A 23,687-nucleotide genomic window follows, 5' to 3' on the forward strand; every position below is an offset into this window, starting at 1 on the left:
GCCATGCTAAGATCCATACGGATTTTGTTAGCGATTGCCGCATTTCATGACTATGAAATATGGCAAATGGATGTCAAAACCGCTTTTCTAAATGGGCATTTAGAAGAGGAGGTGTACATGATACAACCCGAAGGTTTTGTTGATTCTAAAAATCCTAACAAAGTGTGCAAGCTTAAGAGATCTATTTATGGTCTTAAGCAAGCATCTAGAAGTTGGAATCATCGATTCAATCATGTTATAAAGGAAAATGGTTTCACTCGAAGTGTTGAGGAACCATGTTTATACATGAAATTCAGTGGGAGCAATGTTGTGTTCCTAATCTTGTATGTCGATGACATACTACTCATTGGAAATGATATTCCAATGTTGTCTTCTGTTAAGAAGTGGTTAGGTAACCACTTCCAAATGAAGGATTTAGGAGAGGCACAACGCATATTAGGTATCCGGATCCATAGAGATAGATCCAAGAGGATATTGGCACTAAGTCAAGAGTCTTATGTTGATAAGATTCTTCGACGGTTCAGCATGGACAAATCCAAAAGGGGTTTGGTACCTATGGTAACCGGGACGATATTGAGCAAGACTCAATCTCCCTCCGAACCCCATGATGTTGAACGCATGAAGTTGATCCCTTATGCTTCCGTCCCTCCGAACCCCATGATGTTGAACGCATGAAGTTGATCCCTTATGCTTCCGCTGTTGGATCAATCATGTATGCCATGATATGCACACGTCCTGATGTCTCGTATGCCTTGAGCATGACGAGTAGATATCAAGGAAATCCAGGTGAGGGTCACTGGATTGCTGTCATGAACATCCTTAAGTACTTGAGAAGAACTAAGGATTCTATCCTGGTGTTTGGAGGAGACACTGAGTTGCGTGTTAATGGATACACGGACTCAAGTTTTCAAACAGATAGAGATGACATGAAATCACAAGCTGGTTTTGTTTTCATGCTCAATGGTGGTGCCGTAAGCTGGAGAAGCTTCAAGGAAGTCAGAATCGCGGATTCTACAACGGAGGTCGAGTACATCGCAAAGATCGAAGTCGCTAAGGAAGTTTGTTTGGATCGTGCAATTCACGGAAGGTCTAAAAGTAGTACCTACCGCCAATGATCCCATCACTCTCTATTGTGATAATAGTGGGACGATCTTCCAAGCTAAGGAGCCGAAGTCTAGTAATAGATCTAGACATGTACTTAGAAAATATCATGTAATAAGAGATTTCATTGAAAGAAAGAAAATTGCGATTTGTAAGGTTGGGACGGATGACAACATAGCCGATCCGCTCACCAAGCCTTTATCGCAGGCTAAGCATGATGGACATGTTACGTCCATGGGACTTAAACGTGTACCAAGTCTATGTTAGATTTTGAAATGAAATAAAAGTGTTGTTTTTGGTTCATATTCATAATCACATTTGTCTTCTATCCTTAATTTATACATTGTTACATCCAAACGGGTTGTAGTGACAATTGAACCCCGTTAAAGTGAACACGGATTAACATAGTATTTGCCCATAGTCACTTGTATGAGGTGACGTCTCGAAGTGACTAGAGTGTGATGCGATTGATGGCAAGTTCAAGTGCCATAGAGTCATGTGAGATGACTAGTCGATCACATAGGCAGTTTGTTAGGAACACTTTGTCGGGCCTTATGACCGCTTATAGAGTTCGGCAAATTTATATAGCCTGGTCGTGGCGAGAGCTACTATAGTATTCAAATGAGTCGATTCTTTTGACTAAAGACTATTCGCCTAAGATGGCACAGTTTCGGATTAACTTTGATTTGTGTTACTACGACCTTCGTAAATGGGGTCAAATGGGCATATTTTGGGTTATGATGGTGTGGCTAGTCGAAGGGAATGAGTGCGATAGGAATTGTCCACCCCTAGTCAGGGTTATAACAATATCTCGGGGCCACTCGAGGAGTAATGAATTGGAAAATGCGTGGCCACGCTCGGAAAGTATCTATGATAGATAAGTCCGGTCAATCGGTTATTCTCCAGATCGAGGAAACCACTCTCGATATGATCACTTGCAAGTACGACCGAAAGACACCTTGCATTGAGTGGGAGATAGTAATAGGACAAGAGAATTGGTGACGCACACTTGTCGAGGACAAGTGGGAGATTGTTGAGAAATGTGTCCTCAACAATAGTGCGATCATATGATTTAAATATCATTATTAAATCTCATTTTAAAGAATTCAATTGGGAAGTATTTTTACGTCAATGGTCAACATATATCGGTAATGATTGGTCGACTAGAGTTTGACATTCGTCGTGCGACGGTGGTGATCGATTGACCCCCTAGGTCATACCTATAGGGCAACACTCTTAATTGATCATTTAATTAATCGTATAATGTTACGAGTTAATTAAATTACTTGAAAAAATTGACGGACGATTTTGGAAGTAAAATTTACGTATCACATTGAAATGTGATTAAATGAGATACTGATCGAGTGATCGAATTGTATCATTGCTCGGATGAAATTATTGTTTAAAGAAACAATTGAAATTGAATGAATTATTATAAATGCAATTTATTGTGATTTATAATGGGTAATATATTTTGGTACAAAGAATTGTGAATTGCTAAGTCGATTTTTGCATATGACGTATTTTTTTATTAATACGTTGATTTTTAATATGTTAAAAATACATAACAAATTTATGTTACATATTACATGTGACATAAGACAAATTGACAAAGATAATATGGAGACCATATTATCTATTTGGCCGAAATATTGGGTGGAATTAACATATATAATATGTTGATTAAAGTTAATGGAAAGCATAATGATGATTAACCTAATACTAGCCATGCACCCTACACATTCTTGTAAAGAACAAATTGTGCATGCATTGGCCATACTTCCCCCTCCTACCCGGTTCTACCTAGAAAAGAACAAGGGTTCTTTTGCTTAAATTATTATTATTCACCATATGAATGGAGTGGTAATAATTTTATTCATTCACTTGATAAAAATTATTTTTAGAGAGACAAAAATAATACTCTTCCTCTCCTCTTCTCCTACCCGGTTTTAGGAGCCAAAAACCAAATATTTTTGGGTCATTTTTCTTATAAAATTAATATTACCTAGTATACATAATATTGATTTTAATTAAGAGTAAGCTTTGGGTATTATTCCTAAGGAGAGATCCTATACTTGGATCTTGTTTCTTCCATTAAAGGAAAGCTCAAGAACAAAAGAAAAGGAGATTTCTTTTGTGCCCATAAGAACCGAAATCACCAATGTAAGAACATGATTTCTCCTCTATTTTATCATTTGTTTGCATGCATAAAATCCATATTTAATTTTATGACAAATTAATTTATAACATATATGAGTATGTTTATGTATAAAGATCTACTTTTCTTTCAGAACTATTGTAGCTCTTCTTGCATAGCTATAATCCAATCTGATTCAGCAAGAGCTTCATTGATGTTCTTTGGTTCGATCATGGATAGAAAAGAGTAGAAAGAGCAGAAGTTGTTTAAGGAACGTCTTGTTTGAACACCCTTCTTAATATTCCCAAGAATATTGTCCATGGGGTGTGAGCTCTTATATTTCCACTTTGTTGAAGTGCTTGGTTCTTCATCGTTATTTGAGCTTGACCCAACTTCATTTGGTTCGGAATTAGAGGAAGTTCCTCCTGAATCCAATCCGGGTGTTGTATTAGAGCCGATTATAACCTCGGACTCTACACCTTGATTTGGATTCAATGTTATAGTAACATCATCTATAACATTGGTTTGGGAGTTCTTGTCTTGAGTCAATGTTATAGTATCATCAACTATAACTTTGTTTTTCTCCTTTTTATCTTTTGAGGAACGATCAAGTTCGTTCCCTCAATCTCATTGTCCTCCAATTCCAATTCCGGGGGATCGTCTCTTGAAAGACGAAAGTCGGGTTCATCCAAGTCTTCTTCCTCATCCTGTAAAGGCTTATCAAACATGTTATCTTCATCAAAAATAACGTGGACACTTTCTTCAATACAAAGAGTTCTTTTATTGAAGACTTTGTAAGCCTTGCTATGATCTGAGTATCCTATGAAAATCGCCTCATCACTCCTAGGGTCAAACTTACTTAACCGGTTTTTACCGTTATTGTGTACAAAACATTTACTCCCAAAACAACGAAGATGGGAGATATTAGGTTTTCGACCTCTAAGGAGTTCGTAGGGGGTTTTCTTGAGAATAGGTCGGATCATAGCACGATTATGGATGTAGCAAGAAGTACTGATGTCTTCAGCCCAAAAGTTACGAGGTAAACCACTACACAAGAGCATTGTACGTGCCATATCTTCTAAAGTTCTATTCATACGTTCAACGACACCATTTTGTTGTGGAGTTCTTGGTGCAGAAAAATTATGCCTTACACCATTAACTCTACAATATTCTATAAAGGTTTGATTATCAAACTCGGTACCATGATCCGTACGAATAGATACAAGATTAGTCTTATATTTATTTTGAACACGTTTCATAAGACAATCGAATTCATCAAAAGTTTCATCTTTTGAATGAAGAAAGATAGGCCATACATACCTTGAGTAATCGTCTACAAGAACGAAGACGTACCTGGATCCTCCTCTACTCCTTACCTTCATAGGTCCACATAAATCCATGTGTACCAATTCCAAGGCTTGATTTGTGCTTACTACTCTTTTTGGTTTGAACGATGATCTTACTTGTTTGCACCTTGCACACGTGTCACACATCTTTTCTTGGTCGAACTTGATCTTAGGTAACCCCTCAACCAAGTCCCACTTCTTGAGTTTGTTCAAGGTTAGTGAGCTAATGTGACCAAAGCGTTTATGCCATAAACAAGGATCATCAAGTGTAACTTTCATGCACGAAAAGGAGTTAGTAGGCACAGCATTTAAATCTACCATATAAACATTTCTTTTCCTGAGGCCTTCTAGAATAACATTGCTAGTTCCTTTAATAATAATGCGACAACTATTAGTATGAAAAACTACTTTGTTACCTTTGTCGCATAGTTGAGATATGCTTAGCAAGTTATGTTTTAGACCATCCACGAGATAAACATCACTGATTGCTTGAGACTTAGAAATTCCGATTTTGCCAACGCCAATAACTTTTCCCTTTTTGTTGTCCCCGAACGTTACTTTTCCTCCGTTGAAGGGCTTGAGTGAAAGAAATAGATTCTTATCTCCGGTCATATGTCTTGAGCATCCACTATCAAGATACCATTGATTGTTTTCTTTCACTTCTTCCTGCATAAAGGATTAGATACAGTTTTTAGGTACCCAAGCTAAGTTGGGTCCCTTATGATTAGTTACTCTATAAACTAAATCCTTTCGAACCCAAATTCGTCTAATAACAGTTTTTTAATCCTTGGTCTATTTGGCTTGGGAGGAGTTCTAGGGTTAGGGTTTTCTCTTGGTCTAGGAATTTCTCTAGGTCTTTCATGACTATTTCCCTTGTGAATAGGTTTACTAGGTTGAGATCGACAAGGGTTTTGTGAGGTGCTAGGTTTCTTGCTATAGTCGAAGGCCATGTCATAGAACCAACGAAATTTATTGTTCCTTTATTCGTTAGGTTCTTTAATGGGGGTTTCATCATTCTCGTCAACCGTGTCAGCGGTTTTAGCATGGTCGACATTTTTTCGTATGTCATGAGCCTTTTTGACACAGTTGATTTGAATGTGACCCGTATGACCACAGTAATTGCAAATCAGGTATTCAGGAAGATCATCATACTTCCTTTTTCTGAAATCGAAATCCGAAAGAGTTGATTTGCATTTAGAGTGATCTCTAGGGCTGTAGCACTCATGTCCTAACCCCATCTTCATATTATTGTCGGATTGTTCGGTTAGGAAGTTTAGGACTTTTGTGCTACCTTCCCACTTATCATGGACCTTTCTAGCGTGTAGAAGTAAGTCTTTTAGGTTTTTAATTTCCTCTTGACATTTCGTGTGATCTACATCATTGTCCTTTTTAAAGTTATCACGAAAGTCTTGGAATCGTTTGTTAAGAATGAACACAACATCGGTGTGTTGTGTTCATTCTTAACATTGATCATATCGGTCTTAGATTCCTTTAATTTCTTAGAAAGGGAATCTATCTCTTTCTTTTGGTCTAAGATCACTGCTTCATCAGATGTGACCTTAGTTTCCAAAATTTCTCTGGTTTTTCTAAGTTCTAAAGTTATAGCTTTATTAGCTATAACTTTGGCTTGAAGGTGCTTGATGTTAAGCTTTAGGTCTGAAGTTATAGCTTCATTAGCTATAACTTTGGACTCTAATTCCTTCTTTTCAGCCATAGTCGAATCTAACGTTGTTGCTTTCTCAGCTATAACCTTAGATTTCAACTTCTTAGCTTTGGCCTTGAGAGTATGATTCTCTTCTGCGATTTCGAGAATCTGTTCCTTCAGATCTTTTAATTCCAAGTCCTGTTCGTGACACTTATCAAGAGATTGTTCAAAGAATTCAATTAAAGCACTTTTAGACAATTTCTTAACACGTTTTTTAAGCTCAAGATAACTTACCTCTTCATCGTCATCTTCGTCTGATTCTCCAAGAAAGCAATAGTTTGAGTGAGAAATTGTGCTTTCATCGTCACTGTCGGAGATTAGGTCAAGACTAACACTGCTGAGATAAAGGTTTGCTACTTCGTCGTCTTCAGATTCCTCGTCATCTTCTGAGTCAAGGTCTCCCCAACACGACGCCATTATAACTTGTTTGAATTCTCTTTTTGTCTTCTCACGTTTTGTCTTGTCCTTTATCTTCTCCCATGTTGGACAATCTTTGATCATATGACCAGATTCTCCATACTTGAAGCAACCTCTATTTGCGAAAGATGACTTTGATTCTGTGACCTTTTTGTTGGATGACTTGTTGTTGTTGTTGTAGGATGATTTTGTTTGTTTGTTTCGAAATATTTTATTTTTGAAACGGCGTGCAAACAGAACAGTTTCATCCTCTAGTTCAGAGTCAACTTCTTCGCTCTTTAAGGCCATACTCTTATTACAGCTTGGTTCAGCGTCATCCTTGTTAAGAGTAATTTCATGGGCCATAAGAGCACCGATGAGTTCTTGATAAGATAGGTTTTCAAGATCTCGTGATTCCTCCATTGCCGTGACTTTAGCACGCCACTTCTTAGTCAGGCTCCTAAGAACCTTCCTAGCAATGTCCTCAGTACTGAACTTCCTTCCTAGGTTTTTCAGTTCATTTATGATGCTTGAAAACCTTGCGGACATGCTATCTAAGGACTCATTGGGCTCCATAATGAATAGCTCATATTTTTGCATTAGCAAATCTATTCGGTGCTTCCTAACAATGGAAGTACCTTCGTAAGCTAATTCAAGCCCATCCCATATCTCCTTGGCCGTAGAGCACGAAGAAAACCGATCAAACTCTGTAGAAGTCATTCCGTTTTGTAGAAGACTTATTGCTTTGGAGTTCTTTTCGGCCTTTTTGTAGTCGGCCTCGACATAGTCCTCTTCTTTCTTTTCATAGGTAGTGCCTTCCTCGGATGCTACAAGAATTTTGCGCGGTCCGTTTTGGATAATCCTCCAGCACTCCCAATCGTGACCTTTCACATAGTGAGTCATCATGTTTTTCCACAATCCATAATTCTTCCCATCAAAGACGGGACACTTGAGATATTTGGAATCCATTTATCACGTGATAGGCAGCGGAATATAAAACGATAAGATAAATGAAAAACAAGATAGATCAGCCTCTTTGCGGTTAGGCAATCAAGAGCACGAGGCTCTGATACCAATTGAAGAGTCTATAGATCCAAAATACTCAAGAGGGGGGGTGAATTGAGGATTTAAAACTTTTGAAAGCTTTTTCGATTGTATGAATATAATTAATTATTTAAAGTTTATTGATTAAACTTTAACTAATTAACTAATGAATGAATTAAAAGCAAAGCAAATAAACGAAAGAAAGAGAGACACACGGATTTTTGAAGTGGTTCAGTTTCACAAGTCGAAACCTACGTCCACTATTCTCGATTAATAAATTTAGTACCTTTCTCCGGATTACAAATTTACTAACCCAACTCGTACAACTAACTCTAGCTGTAACTCAATGAGTACCGTTAAATACTCGAGTGACTAACTTACGCTAATAAGAAAGCACTAATGATTCTACTAAAAGTTCACGTTAATGAACGAGTAAGAAATCAAATAAGCACTATTATCTTATAACGATAACAATAAGAACGAATGCATAAGTTTATAAATCACACGACCTTTTTTCGAAAATAAACAAAACGGTTTTCTTGCTTTAAAACACGGTTTTTGTTTTGAGAAAATATATGAAAGTTATGCTCAAAGGTCTTAACTTTTAATGATGTAAAGTATGGAGTATTTATAGTAAAAGGGGAGCAAGAGTTTCGGTTTTGCCAAAAACCCTAAGTGTCGTGGAAGTCTTGTAAAGCAAGATAGAATTAGGTTAAATCTTTCCTTAATTCTTTTCCAAGACTTGCCTTAATAAATAATATCTTCCTATCTTAACAACTCACTAATATCTTGGAAATTAGGAAAGATAATAAAAGGAGATAACAAAATCTCTATCAAATATTATCCTAATACCTTAACCCTTATCCAAGCAAATGCTTATTGTGCAAGAAGGAAATTACTATTCACAGCACTATTCACGGCACTGTTCATACGGCACTATTCATCCCTAATATTTTTTATAAGATAGAAAGGAATAAATAATAAAGAGATAACAAATCTCTAATCAAATATTATTTTAAAGATTTACTCAATATTTTCCTTCTATCTTTGCAAAAATAATATCTTATAAGTTAGGAAAGAATAAATCAAAATAATATAAAAGAGATGTTAAATCTCTAATCAAATATTATAAAGATTTACATAAAACCCTAACTTGTACAAAGAGTAACCGTGTATGAGAAAGAAACGACTCATAAGCCCATTCCTCTTTCACGAAAACCCTAGGTAAGATAAATTAGGTTTCGGGTATTATAGAGTATGTAGAAACTAGAAACCCTAATTAGCAAGATGCCTCAACTCATAAGTTGATTCAATCATAATTACTAATTATAAGCTCATAGTAGAACCATACTCAATATTAAAATAAGCTCCCTTGTAAAATAAATAATTTTACTAAAACATTTAAAACGGTTTTCCAAAAACAATTTAAAAACTATTTTGTCGTGTGTTTTATAAACTTCACATCTCAATGTTATAGTAGAAGAGCTATAACATTGATCTCTTATATAAGTTATGTTATAGCTGTGAGGCCATAACCTTACCAATGTAAGAAGTCCATTCTTACGTTACCATTACGAGATAATCACCTACGCTATTCTAATCTTCGTTAGGAGATCTTCGAGTGTAGGCTACTTCATTATTCAAGCTTGATCAATCTTTAGATGAGCTTTATCTTCTCATGACGCTTGAATAACTCTTTCACTATCTTGTAATATCTTGATCCGTGATTGAGGGCTTGATCACAATATGTTCTTGTATACTTCCATCACAATTCTTTAATGCTTGCGATTAGTAAGTCCAATCTAAAAGACTAAACAAACAATTACGCGCAACGAGTATATAGAATATAACGCACTCTTGACATCATCAAAACATAAACATATATATCGATATGGTTCAACAACCAAGTTAATGTAAGACGGTTTCGCTTCGAATTTTCTATCCGCCCCGGCTGGCAACGCGAATCCCTTATAGAGGTTCTCAGCTTTAGGCTCGGAGTGACTGGCAATACTAGCTTCTTCAGCCATATCTGGAAAATCTGGAAAAGTAACGGTATCTGTGGAAGAAACTGGAGATGGTGGTGGGTTTTCTTTAAATAACTCGTTCTCGTAAAAACTAGACCGAGAACTAGGCTTTTCCTCGGACTGTGCTTCTTGAAATAGCCTTCTCTTAACTAGCAGGGTCCTCTCTAGCTCGAGATCAAGGGGAAATAATTTGCCTTTTTGAGACATGCGCATAAGAATAAACTACTACAAGAAGATGAGAAAAGTTTAAGGAACAAAAAGTTCCTTAAACTAGGAAAAAGACTAAAATAAATAAACAACTAAAACTAGCGCTGCCTCCCCGGCAACGGCGCCAAAATTTGATACCTGTCGATGTGAGTATCAAAAATAATATTTATAATTTCAAAACTACAACTAGCAAGCGGTAGTAAGGGTCGATCCGCAGGGAGGTAGGTAGTTAAGTTGTTTTATCTCAGTCTATGAATTTCCGGGGGTTGGATTAGATTATATCTAAGTTTAAATGCAAAAATAAATAAGCAAGTAATGAAAAATAAGTGTAAACAAATGATAAAAAGGAGCTAAGACGGTCGGTTCACTATAGCTGTGATGGCACATAATCCTAGGTAAGTCCGAAATACAGTCGTGTAGGATGGGCATAACATGTCCTCTCGGTCCAAGTTAACTAGTAGCTCCTTTCGGCCTATGCTACTAGTCCCTAGGTCTCACTAATACTAGCTCTCGCCCTGAAAAGTGATTCCTAAAGCCTAAATTACTTATCTTTCGATCTTAGCAATTTAGTCGTCTTAATTCATTAATTAATGCCCTCCCCTATCTCTCGATCTACGGGTTGGTCAAAGCTAAGCATCTAACAAGTCTCCTCTCGGTCTCATTGTTAAATATTGCACTTAACGAATCAAACGATGCTAATCAGACACGGGTCTGGTCGATCGACCAACTACCTCAGTCGACCGACCACACGACATAGTCGATCGACCAGTTAAGCCAGTCGATCGACCATGCCCTAATTCGGGGTCACCTATTCTACGCCATCTACGCTATAGCTCCCCTACATCTTAGCAAAGGGTACTTAGCTACTCATGTGTATGATAATAACAACAACAAAATTGATGAAAACTATAAAGGAAAACATGATTAAAATTACTAAGCAATAAAAACGAAATAAAGCAATCAAGGTTTCGGGATCTAACTAGCAATTTCTAGACTAAATAAAGCAAATAAAGGTAAACTACAAATTAAAGAACAAGAATTACCGTAGACTAGGAAAGATAAATAAGATCCGGAAGCAATGAACTTTATTAAGAATGCTAATCTATGAATCTAAAGTATCGAATTAATGGAAACTAGTAAATACTAGAAGGAACTGAATGATAATGAATACTCGATATTAGATGTCCCTCAATGATAAACTGAAGTTATGTTATAAAGGAAAATAACGTGACTTATTCCTAAACCCTAATTACAAGTGGGCTTCGGAATTCTAATTTTAATTTGTGCGTCAGAGTCGTGGGGTGGTCGATCGACCACTAAGACCAGTCGATCGACCAAGGGTGTTGTACAGTAATGCATTCTGACGATTCCTGCAGCGCGCACCGATCTTAAAACAGCTGCCATTTCTTTGTTACTTGGTCAAATCAGGCGTTCTTTGCGGCGTTGGAAAGCTAAGAGGATAAGCTTTCACCTCTAATTGAAATCACTCGATTATCAGATCTAGAACTCGAGATATAGCCATTTTAAGGAGCCTGCAGTAAACTGTTCAGCATTCTGACAGTCTATAGACCATGTAGGTCAGTCTATAGATCAAGTCAGCTGGTAATCCACTTCTGAAACTCTCGCAAATCTATCTTTCAGGCCTTGCTACGCGCACCAAGTTCATGCTCCGAGTCAAATCTTCACGTCAAATCCTATGCCAAGCACTCGGGGACGGATTCGGCTCGATTTCCGCTGAATTCTTCACATTTCTGCAATATTACACAAAAACACGAAAGTAGACGGAAATAGGGAAAATAGTAGCATAAACTACATAATTGAGCTCTGAAATGCGTGTAAAAGAGGGTGTAAAACATCATATTTAGGACACGCATCAAACTTCCCCAAACCAAACCTTTGCTTATCCCCAAGCAAGAACTAGACTCGATCCTAGGACCTAATGGAATGATTTCAATCTCAAAGCGAAATGCAACCTGCAAAGCCTAAACCAGTTTAATGCTACAACTAACAATCAATTAGTAATGTGAATCATGCAAACGAGTCATGTAGTCGTTAAAAACTACTGAACCGTCAACTATAGGGCGCCAAAATTTGATACCGTCATTTAGTATCAAAAATAAAATTTATAAACCTATTTACTACTAACAGAAGTTAGCGGTAAGCAGGGTCGAACCACAGGGAGGTAGGGCGTTATTAGTTGCTTAAATTTAGTCTATAAGTGATGGAGGGTTTGATTTTTGAGCTATAACTAATGAATGAAAATAAAATAAATCTAAAATTAAAGCGAATAAAGTGAAGGGATGTGAACAATGACTAAAAGGGAGATAAGACGATCGGTTCACTGCAGTTTTGACGGCGGTAATCCTAAGTAAGTCTGATAAAAATCATGTAGATGGGCAAATAAGAAGTCCTCTCGGTCCAAATTAACTAGAAGCGCCTTTCAGCCTATGCTACTGGTCCCTAGGTCTCACTAATACTAGCTCTCGCCCCGAAAAGTGATTCCTAATGCCTAAATTACTTATCTTTCGATCTTAACGTAATTTAGTCGTTTCAATTATTAGTTTATTTCCCTTTCCTATCTCTCGATCTTCTGGGTCGGTCAATTCCTAAGTATTTAACAAGTCTCCTCTCGGTCTCATCGTTAATATTGCAATTAAAACATTGAAACGGTGCTAATCTAACACGATGCAGTCGATCGACCAGTTAAGCCGGTTGATCGCCCAACAGGTACATTCGATCGACCAACAAGGTCAGCCGATCGACCATACCCCGACTCAGGTCTACCTATTCTACGCCGTCTACACTACAGATCCCCTCACATCTTAGCAGGGTGAATTTAGCTGCTCATACTGGAATTAATAACGATGACGAAACTAAAGATGAAGACAACAGAATTCATAACTAAATTAAATGAACAATAAAACCGCATAAAAGAAAGAATTAGGTATTAGGGATTCTAACTAATCAATTCTAATCTAATAAGAAGGAATAAAAGTAAACTAAAATTTAGAACAAGAATTACCAGAAATGAAGAAGGCAAGAAACGAATCCGAATGCAAAAAGAACTTTTATTGAAAACTAAACTTAATGAATGAATGATAAAATCGAATCTGTAAAAAGAGTCGTTACTGAATTCTCTCCCCTATAATTCTGATGAATGAGGTCACGTTATATAGGAGTTTAACGTGACTCTTATTTCCTAAAACCTAATTGCAATGGGCTTCTAATTCTCGTTCTTTTAATTTCACATCAGAGTCATGGTGTGGTCGATCGACTACTGGGACCAGTCGATCGACCAAAGGTGCTGTATAGTAATGCATTCTGACGAATTCTGCAGCGCGCACCGATCTTAAAACAGCTGTCATTTCTTCGTTACTTGGTCAAATCAGGTGTTCTACGCGGCGTTGGAAAGCTAAGAGGATAAGCTTTAACCTCCAATTGGAATCACTCGATTATCAGATTTAGAACTCGAGATATAGCCATTTTAAGCAGTCTGCAGTAATGTGAAGCGATTCTTTGCTTGTTTAAGCTTTGCAATTTGTACGCAACCATGCTTTTGCTATCTTTAGACCTTGAAACGCATCCTAAACTTCAAGTCCGAGTCAAATCTTCATGTCCTTCCTAATCTTAGCTCTTGGGTTCAAGATTTGGTCCATTATCTACTCATTTCCGCAATAATCTGCAATATTACATAAAAACACGAGAGTAGATGGAAATAGGGAATATAGTAGTGTAAACTACATAATAAGGCTCTGAAATGCGTGTAAAATAGGGTGTAAAACATCATATTCTAGCCCTTTAGTTAGCTCATCTTTAGCTATTAGTTGCTACTTAGTTTTGTATATATATTAATCATTTGTAATCTAATTATTCATCAATTGCAATTACATTAAACCTATTCTTCACATGGTATCAACTCCAATATCGATCCTAACCTCGCTTCTCGTCCTTGTACTCGTCATTCACGTACCCATGGCCAACCAATCCAATGTCCTAATTCCGAATGTCGATGAACCAACAAAACCCCTCTTGTCCATCTCCTTCCCTACCTGCACAAAACTAACACCCACCACCTATCGCTCATGGCATTTTCAGATCACCCGACTCCTTCAAGGTTTCGGATTGTTCTGCTTTCTCGATGGCACATCCACACCTCCACCAAAAATAACCACGCCAACACCCACGGACTCAAAACCAAACCCCGACCCCGTACCAAATCCTGCCTTTAACACATGGTTCAAGCAAGACCAACTCATCTTAGGTGCCCTTGCCGGAACCCTTGATGACTCGGTCTCACCCATAATTGTTGATGCAACAACCTCCCACGCCGCCTAGACCCTACTCGAAACAACCTACGCAAACCCCTCCCGTGGCCACATACTACAATTAAAAACCCGTCTTCGTAGCATTACTCTTGGCGACAAATCCATCTCGGACTATATGCTCGAGATTAAAACTTGCGCTGCCAACCTAGCACAACTAGGCAAACCCGTCGACGATGAGCATATCACCTCTCAAATTCTTGATGGCCTCAACCAAACCCTATATAAATCTGTCATCGACGCCGTTCGCGCACGAGACGTACCCATCACCTTTGAAGCCTTACATGAAAAGCTAATCAACCATGAACTCATCGTTCACAAACAAAACCCTACCACCACCTTCAACCCCTCCGCTCATGCTGCCACTGCCCGTCACTACAACCCCTCTGCCCCATGCTATCAACAACCCAACACCCAAAACTGTTCTACCTATCACTCCTCTAATCTGCCTCGATACCCGCAACCCACCCAAAACAACAACCAAGCCCCAAAACCCTTCTTGGGTCGCTGCCAATACTGTCGACACAAGGGTCATGTCATCTCTGACTGCCTCGACTTCAAGCGCGACTATCCCAACGTCACCTTTCCTCCTCCACCGACTAGGCAGAATCGTCCCTATGCCCACACTGCATCCGCCTCTTCCAACTCGTCCTCTGCCTCCTACCTCGTTGACAGTGGTGCCTCGCACCACATTGTTGACGACCTAAACACCCTCTCCCTCCACACTTCCTATGATGGACCCGATGACCTCGTTATTGGGGACGGATCCTCGCTCCAAATCACTCATCATGGTTCATTTTCTTATCATTCTCTTAAGTTTAATAATGTCTTAGTTGTTCCAACCATATCTCGTAAATTTCTTTCCGTTTCTCAATTTTGCAAAGATAATAATGTCATTGCTTATTTCTCATCCGACTCTTTTTGTTTCAAGGAAAAACAGACGGGTCGAACACTCCTTCAAGGTCACTTCCGTGAAGGCTCCTATGAATGGACTCCGTCATCATTAACCCACGCATACTCCGCAACCTCAAGCTCGTGGCATCACCGTCTTGGCCACCCTTCAAATGCCACACTCAAATTATTAAACACCAATTTCAATTTACGTATTTCCAATTTTTCTCATTGTACTGCTTGTCTAATGAATAAAAGTCAAAAATTACCATTTTCCGTTTCAAAACTTACCTCGCAGGCCCCTCTCGACCTCGTCTATTCCGACGTGTGGACTGCACCCCTTCTTTCCCACGATAATTTTAAATATTATATCATTTTTGTCGATCATTTTAGTCACTATTTTTGGCTATATCCTATCAAAAATAAATCTGATACATTAATCACTTTTCATCGTTTTAAATCTATTGTCGAAAAATATTTTAATAAACCAATTTGGCAATTTTACTCCGATAATGGTGGGGAATACAAAAAATTAAATCCCGACCTTCTTGACAATGGCATTACCCATCTCACCTCGCCACCTCATACACCTGAGCATAACGGTTTTGAAGAACGACGTCACCGACACATTGTCGAAACCGGACTCGCACTCCTAACCCAAGCTCATCTCCCAACCACCTTTTGGCCATATGCCTTTTCAACAGCTGCCTATCTCATTAACCGATTACCTAGCTCCACTCTTCAAAATAAATCACCCTATGAAATACTTCATCATCAACCACCAAACTATCACAAACTTCGTCCTTTTGGATGTCTCTCGTTTCCATGGCTCCGTCCATACACAACCCATAAGCTCGAAAACCGCTCCACGCCATGTATCTTTGTTGGTTATTCCACCACACAAAGTGCTTACCTTTGCTATGATCCCTCATCTCGCAAGCTATATACTTCTCGTCATGTTCGGTTTATAGAAAATGAATTCCCATATCCCACCCTCTCCAAAACCGAGCCAACCACCACCCCCTCAACTGACCGGTGGTGCACCCTTACCCTTCCTCTACTCGACCTCCGCTTACCTAACACCACGACCCCACCCCATGACCAAACCCCACCCAACAGCTCTCCTAACCCAACCCATATCCCACCACACACATGCCCTGCCTCTCCTCGCACCCCTGTTCCCTCCCCTGACACCACCCCTAATTCTCCTTCCTCCTCCCTACACACGACCCCCTCTACCATGTCCCCTGCCACCCCTCACTCTCCACCCACCCCACCACCGCCACCTCCCCCACCATCCCACCGTCACAACACCTGACTATCAAACAACATCACTTGCCCTAACCCTCGCTATGCCAAGCTAGCCCTCTCACCCGTCACTCACACCACACCCACAACAACAAAACAAGCTCTCATCGATCCACGTTGGCGTGCCGCCATGATTGATGAACACCAAGCACTCCTTCGTAACCAAACTTGGACCCTTGTACCCTGAACTCACGCCCAAAACCTAATTGGCTGCAAATGGGTATATCGAATTAAGTACAATCCGGATGGAAGCTTAAAACAACGCAAAGCTCGACTGGTCGCTAAAGGATTTCATCAAAGGCCGGGTATTGATTACTCGGAAACCTTCAGTCCCGTTATTAAACCAACAACCATACGCCTGATTCTCACCATCGCTGTTTCTCAACATTGGCATCTCCGACAAATTGATGTCAATAATGCTTTTCTTCAAGGTAATCTCACTGACATTGTATACATGATTCAACCTCCGGGCTTCGTTGACACCGATAAATCCGATTACGTTTGCAAACTAAACAAAGCTCTCTATGGGCTTAAATAAGCCCCAAGAGCCTGGTACACCGAACTCAAAAACTACTTACTCACCAATGGCTTCAAAAACTCGGTCTCTGACCCGTCCCTCTTCATTCTTGTCACGGCCCAAACAACCCTTCTTGTTCTTGTTTATGTTGACGATATCATCGTCACTGGTCCAAATCAAAACCATATTACTGCCTTCATCCAACAAATATCAACCAAATTCTCATTAAAAGACCTTGGTCCCTTATCCTATTTCCTTGGTATTGAAGTCACTCCTACAAAACTTGGCCTTCATCTCAACCAAACCAAATATCTCTCCGACCTGTTACACAAATTTAACTACTAAGATTTCAATCCTTCATCCACACCCATGCTTCCACACCCTCCACTCACTGCCGAACCAAACCAACCCAAAGAAAATGAAACGGATTACCGTGCCATCATTGGTAGTCTCCAATATTTATCTCTTACACGACCCGACATTGCCTATTCTGTCAACAAGCTTGCCCAATTCCTTACGCATCCCACTACTCTTCATTAGACAGCCTTAAAGAGGCTTCTTCGCTACCTTCGAGGTACTCTTCACCTCGGCGTTCAGCTCACCAACTCGACCCCTCTTCGCCTTCACGCCTACTGTGATGCAGACCATGGTGGTGATACAAATGATTATGTCTCGACCTTTGGTATGATTGTCTATCTTGGCTCTAACCCAATCAGCTGGTCATCACGAAAACAACGAGCTGTCTCACGCTCGTCCACTGAAGCCGAGTTCAGGGCTGTTGCAGACACGACTGCTGAACTTCTTTGGCTAACCTCTCTTCTTCAGGAGCTCGGTATTCACATCCCTCGTCCTCCCGTCATCTTCTGTGATAATCTCTCTGCCACTCATTACTCCGCTAACCCCGTTTTCCATTCATGAATGAAGCATCTCGCGCTCTCTTTCCATTTCGTCAAAGAGCAAGTACGTCTCGGCCATATTCGTGTTCAACATATCAATGGTACTGATCAACTCGCCGACACGCTTACAAAGCCCCTCCACAAACCGCGCTTTACTGAGTTATCATCCAAGATTGGTCTTCGTCTTCGCCCGTCCATCTTAAGCGGGAATGTTAATAATATAAATATTGAAGTCAATGATCGAAAGTCATAGCATCCTATCTCTACGTAAATAGCATAACAAACTAATTTAGCACATGTTAATTTAACTAGTCAATATTGTTATAACTATCCTATATTCTAGCCCTTTAGTTAGCTCATCTTTAGCTATTAGTTGCTACTTAGTTTTGTATATATATATATCAATCATTTGTAATCTAATTATTCATCAATTACAATTACAGTAAACCTATTCTTCACACGATATAGGGCAACGCTATTTAAGACGGTGTTTAGAACCAACCTCCACGGCTTTACTTATAATTTGCATCAAATGACCACAAATGTAACACTGTTCTACAATCATCATAACATATTATTGATTATACCATAAGGGTAACTTAATTATACAACACTAGGTGATATTGTACACACGATTCAATTCGTATCATACAGCCGCGTTTGAGGAATCTTGTCTTTTATATACAAACCATATCCATAATGAATTTTGTAAGCTACAGATGATAAATTAACAACATTACATTAGACAGGTATAGTCAGTCATATACATATTTCTTACTCAGCAGTTAACAAGGTTGGCTACTTGTACAGCAGGTTGAAATGGTTTCCTCAGAACCGGTGATAAGCGACCAGGAAACATAGGCTCCGATTGCTGAGCCTGTTTTAACTCCAATGCCTCCCCACTCCCGTGATAAGCCAGATACTGGCGGGGATATCATCTTATGTTCCCTGCATTTTGCGGTTGCAACTCGGGTTACACGTAAATACTGTAGCATGGATGACAAGCTTTACTGCTCGTGTGTATGAAATGTGATTTGCGTTCATGTACTATCTTGGCTCGTCTCCGGCGCAAGTACATATTTAATCACCTCGACTAATATGCATTGTATAAGTTCAGTCTGGTAAATTCGTGCCAAACCCATTTTCCGACACATTTGCAGACTGAAAATTCATGTCAATCTTGGCTCGTCTCCGGCACAAGTACATATTTAATCGCTTCGACTAATATGCATTGTATAAATTCAATCTGGTAAATTCGTGCCAAACCGAATAATGCACAAACTTCACACCGAGCAAAAAAATCATAGCAAGAAGAACTGATTTACCAAACTGATTTACCAAGGGAAAATATAAAATCCTATAGACATACAGTTACTCCTTTCGACACGGTCCGTGATTATCTCAAGAAATATAGCAAAGAAAACTAAATATACTACAACTACATACTACTGATCACCAAGGCACTCCAAAGCCCAACACCTAATCTAGTATTACATTGCTCGGACACGATTTCACATCTCAAAATAAACCTTCTAGTAGTGAGTTGATGACCACCAATCGCTTCAACGTTTTTGAAGACATCATGAACTTTTTGTTGAGTCGAGTTTTGGATTCTCCTTCGGGTCCTGACAGAAGCAAACAAATTCAGAAGACAACATTAAAAACCCAAAAACAGCACTGAAACCGCGCTTAAAATCCATAATACAGCAACAATAGGATTGGAAATTCAGAAGACAGCAAAAATGAAACACATAAACACCCTGAATACAGCAATATAAATCAGAACCCAGCACACAAACACGCCTAAAACCCAGAAAACAACAACAAGATGTTTTAAAGACCAGAAAAAACAGACTTGAACTCCAAAAACAGCAGCAAAAACCCCCAAAAACAGCAGCAAGATGAACTAAAACCCAGAAAACAGTAACACAAACGCACTTTAACCCCGAAAAACAGTAGCAAGACGATGTAAAAATCAGAAAACAACTACTTAACGCCTTGATGAAAGCAGCAATAAAAATACGAAAATAGCACTAAAACGTGATTATGCGACAATGTGCTAAATTTTAAATGTGTTTTATTTCAAATTAAAATGAGGAAAATAGAATGTCTTAACAAGAGATGATAAGTCATCAGTCATGAGTCGAATACAAATACTATGATTCGAAATGTCTTATATTTCACTATTGTGAAAATGCAAGGAGTCGATAGCTAGAAGGAACTTGGGCTACCTCTCCAGTGGGAGCGGAAACCCAATCGACGATTGTTGGAGGTGTGACCGGGATTGGGAGAACAACCGCCAAAGGCTAGCAGATTGCGCAATTGTGCGCATCTACGTAGGTGGTGAAAATGGGCGCATCTACATAGTCACTGACTCAGGCAACGATGACCGCGTGATTACCAAGACCGGGACACTAAGACACGCTGTAATCCAAGACGCGTGTATTTAACCCTTTGCCTTGATCAATTATATTCATTACGCTGCTTTAACAATAATTACATGTGAATGAGATGAAGAAACGATTACAAAAGATTACAAAGGATAACTAATTATACACTAAATATTCACATATTCACGTTATTTTATCAGAAAATGTAATAATCGAAAAACATTGCAAAAACAAGAATCAAAAGAACAGAAAAGGAATAAAAAAGATTGAAATAAACTGCGATGAAAAGACAGCGCGTTGATCAACACTGAGAGCACATTTACTACCGGCAGAGTTGTCTGCTTTACCGAGTTTCACCAGCATCTACTCACAGTAGTATAGTATGACGTCAATTTTTACAACAAATTAGTCGTACCGCAATTTCAGCAAATAATCAAGAAAAGGAACGAAAATTATCGTACCGACTCGGGTCAAAATGTACAATAATTTGTTTTTTTTCTCACAATAAATATTTTATCACATATGGAACCGTGACAATCTAGGTACTTGTTTAACTATTTAAGTCGATCCATTTGAACGTTAACAGGTTTTCACAAGTCATGCATCGCATCGGAGAGGCTTCCCAGGAGGTCACGCATCCCAACACTACTCTCACCTGAGCACGCTTAACCATAGAGTTTTTTTATGTACTATCGAAATTGAAAGTTAACTTTGTTAATATAATTATCATTTTGAATCTTTTAAGTTTAATTTTTTTTCTTTCAAAATTTATCTTTAATACTATTTAATTACAAAAATGTTAGTACATGATTTACAAATTTTTGCGAGAAAAACATTATTTTGGCCAAAAAAATCAAATTTTCGATGTTAACCTCCCGACAATAATTTTGACATCATTTTTTTTTTGCTGAAGTAAGTACAACCATTTTCTCCAAAAAGTAAACTTAATCCTGTTTTCCTAACATTTTTTCTTTAGTTTATCAACATTCTTATTTTTATTTCTCTTGTATTCATTTTTTTCTTATATTTTTCTATGCAAATTCTATAGTATGACCGTCGTACCTGCAATATGAAAAATGTGACCATTTTTTTTTATAAAATAATGACCGCGTTTTATAACTAATGGGTTTTCTCCTAAAGTGGTCACTATTAACCAAAAAATAGTCCATTTTTACCCAAAAAACACGAAAAAAACTGTCGTACGACAGAATCGCTTATTTTCCTAAACTGATTTCTCTTTGTTATGATTTATCGTATCTTTTCTCAAAAAATTCACATTATTTGCATTTGTGACTTTAAATTATCATAATTTCTATATTTTCCTTGTTATGCGCTCATTTTCAATGAAAAAAAATTCACCTTATTGAATTTTTATATTGATAATTATTATAATTTCTTAATTTATTTGTGGGAGATCATTTTTTTACTTCCATTTTTTAGCGCACTTATTTTATTTCATCAATTTGTAATCTAATTTTTGTTTATTTTTCAATCTTAAAAAAAATTTCCCAATTTTTCTTCTCAACAAGTTAAAATTTATATCAAAATCAAATTTTTTTTCTATAAATATCTTACAAATAAAGTTGTAAATCTAATTTTGAATGAAACGGTTTGACAATATATTAATTTTAGATTTCTCTAAGATATATGGTACATAACTTATTTATTTAATTTGATATGATATTTCTTTAAATGTTATACGATCATTTAAGATTGTTATTCAAGGTTATAAAGTTTTAATTTAAAAAGTAAAAGAAATTAAAAGAAATTCACGACTTTATTAAACAAAATTATATATTAAAAAAAATTCTTAAATTATCAATGTTTTAAAAAACTTACAAAACATAATTGTGATTTGTAAAAAAAATCAGAAAATTTAGACAATAAACTTTTCTTTGCTTACATATAAGTTTATAAAATTTTAAAATTTCTTATTAAAGTTAATAAAACAATAATAAATACTAATTAAATTAATAAAATTATTTCCAAAATTTTATATTTAAATGTATTTTCTTATTATTTATATTTGATTAAATTTCATTCAGATTTTGTATTTTTTTAATCAAGCAATTTTTAGGTTTGCCTTAGCAAGAAAATATCTTAATTTAAGTTGGAAAAGATACTCGCCACGGGTGTTTGTTTGTTCGTGGCTAAATTTTTTTGGCCACGGGACATTTCGTGGCTAAATATAATTTCGCCACGTGTGTGACATAGCTCGTGGCTAAAATGATTATTTGCCACGGGTGTAGCCTAATTCGTGGCGCAAGTGACTTTTTGCCACGGGAAAAGTTATCCCGTGGCATAAATATTTTTCCAAAATAATGAATAAGTTTTTTCTGTGGCTAAGCAGAATTTAGCCACGAATTATAAATTCCCGTGGCATAATTCGTGGCGCAAGTGACAATTTGTTGTAGTGGTTGGTCTCGATACAAGAATTGAATCACACAATTCCTCAATCTCTCAACTCCCTCAGGCTGTTTATACCTGCCAAACTGATCATAAGGTTCTTGGTCAGGAATCGGCGCTGGAAGAGGTATAATACGAGGCTGACGCGGCTCCGGAAACAAGACTCCCCACACTTTATCTCCGATATCCTTGATATCGCCTCCATATTGCAATAAACACTTGTAGCATGCCCATACAACTGGATGGTTGATGATATAAAGAAAAACAACATTGTTGATTCTGGTGATTAAAGTAACGTGAAAGAAGAAGGAAGAAGAAGAAGAAGAAAGAAAAGACAAAAATGGTGATTAATATGGGCGGGAAGGAAATTCTTTTATGTGTGGGTACTTTGTTTCTGAACGACTGAACGAATAATTGTTTTTATATTTGTGGGGTAGGGCCAGTCAGTTAGGCAGTTATAAACGGCTTGCTTTATTTGTATTATAGGTTTACAATTTACAAACACATAATTCCTCATTTTAACAATGTACCATTTGTAATTATGAAAAAATATAAAATATAAAAGTTTTATATTGTTATTGTACTCTTAAAGGCTCAACAAACAAGATTCGACGTGATCATATTTGTTTATATATATATCATAAGGACCGATTCCCTTTTTATTTGTTAGTACAAGATAAAATGTCCGTACGATATACGGGAATACGCGGTGGTGGTTGAAGAAGGCGGGTTATGAGAGAGGAAATTAATGATAGGAGAATAATCTAGAGAGAAATAAGATGGGGAAGTAGGAGGGAGAAATGAGAGGATATAGTTGTCCAAAGTGTACTGTGATAAGTAAAATACGTATTACGAAAATCAAGACCCTTTTAAAATTGTAAAACTAAATTAGATTTTGCTGACTTAAAACCCAATATCATGAGTAGGGAATATATTGGACCCCGTATAATCACACCCCCTTGGTTCATTAGACCCCGTTATTTTCGGCTGAAAAGAG

The sequence above is a fragment of the Silene latifolia genome, chromosome 3, assembly GCF_048544455.1.
Source record: "Silene latifolia isolate original U9 population chromosome 3, ASM4854445v1, whole genome shotgun sequence".
NCBI lineage: Eukaryota > Viridiplantae > Streptophyta > Magnoliopsida > Caryophyllales > Caryophyllaceae > Silene > Silene latifolia.